The sequence below is a fragment of the Nicotiana tomentosiformis genome, chromosome 8 (assembly GCF_000390325.3).
Source record: "Nicotiana tomentosiformis chromosome 8, ASM39032v3, whole genome shotgun sequence".
In the NCBI taxonomy this organism is placed as follows: Eukaryota; Viridiplantae; Streptophyta; class Magnoliopsida; order Solanales; family Solanaceae; genus Nicotiana; species Nicotiana tomentosiformis.
In genome coordinates, this window is record NC_090819.1 from 101,427,281 (window position 1) to 101,428,953 (window position 1,673).

Here is a 1,673-nt window from a genome sequence, read left to right on the forward strand (position 1 = left end):
ATAGTCGTGATTCTTGATGTAATTGTGCTTAAAGAAGCGGGGAGTTAATGTATATTGATGTGAAGGTTGAATTTTGGTTTGACATAAGTGTAGGGTTCGAATGGTAAATTGTATGTATTAAAGTGCTTAGGGAGGTGTAGTCACTCTTATATCCAAATGTATCCTACCCATCCCACAACCTACATTACAACCGAATGAAGTCCTACTTGATCCTTGACTGAATGAGCTCAATTAGTAGAGTAGTATACTAGGGGCAAGCCTATGGTGCATCTTTTGTGGAATATGAATGTTGCTTCTGAGAGTGAGCGAATTCTTTCTATCTTGAGTTCCTAATTATTCTTAATTATTATTGTGTGTGGAACTACTCTCTATTGTTGTGTGGGGGTGCTTGATTCATGAAGGAAAGGCAATGTCGTTGACCTCTGTGTTAGAGTAAGTAAGCGGGTTATAAATAATGCGTGGTACTTATGAGTCAAATCTTGAGGCTAGAATGTTACGGTATTGTACTTAATCTGTTTTAAATATTCTTGATGTGATGAGTTATGAGAGTTGTTTAAAAAGGCCGTGTCTATGTGAAGTGTAGTTTGATTGCTCGAGGACGAAAAATGGTTTAAGTTTGAGGTGTTTATGTTAGGCTATAATCTCGTATTTTTGTCGCTTATTGCACTCTAATTTACTGCACTTTTATTGTTTTTGAGCTTTAATCGCTAGTGTTTTGTACTTATTGTGTGTTTTATGCCTTGTATGACTGATTCCGAGCTATGTAGATGTTATGGAATGAATTTGAGTGATTTGGAGCTTTGAATTCTAAGTAAAATCCCAAGGGCTTAAGCCGGGATCGTGTTCGGGAGTCGAGAACCACATCTGGATATCAAAAAGCAAGGAAAATTCCGTACTCTGAGAAAGCTCCACTGCCGTGGCGTATGGGGCGCCGTGTGTACCCATTTTCCTATTCTCTGTCAGAAATCAACTCTCTGGATTTCTCCACTAATGCCTCGCATGATGCGTCGCCCCATGCGACGCGCTTGTGCAATTTTTATAGAGTGAAAATCCTATTTCGGCTAGGAGAAGGTGGTTTCGTCTGCGCCCGACCCTATTTAGTATAAATACATGGAAAAACGTTATTTTTGGGACTTTTGACAGATTGGAGACCTAAGGAGGCTAAGGAGTAGTTGGAAAAGCAAAAGCACAAGGAGTTCATCATTCAATCCTCACTAAAGACCCGAGTTTGGATTGTTTTACGTTTTTCTTTACTTTAAACATATTTGTGATGAATTACTACATATTTATGGAGTAGTTCTCTTGAGGGTTTGATGGATTTGGTGTATTGATAATTGTTTGTGGATTATAACTCTAGTTTTATGTATTGAAGCGTTTTGGATGATTTAACTGTTGCATCTATATACACGTGTTCATGTAATCGAGAGAGGCATAACTTATGATATCTTTGCATTATATTTTTGGTTTAGTTCATTAATTCTTCTTAATAATCAAAAGAGGCTAGTTGAATCATCGATTAAATCTAGTTAGGAGGATAATCGAGAGATGTTTTCCTAAAGACCAATCCACTACGCATTCTTGCATATCTTCACGTGCTTAAATTGGTTCATCTTGGGAGGTTAAAACATAATCGAGAGAGGAGTTTTTCTAAACGTTTGAACTAATAATTGAGT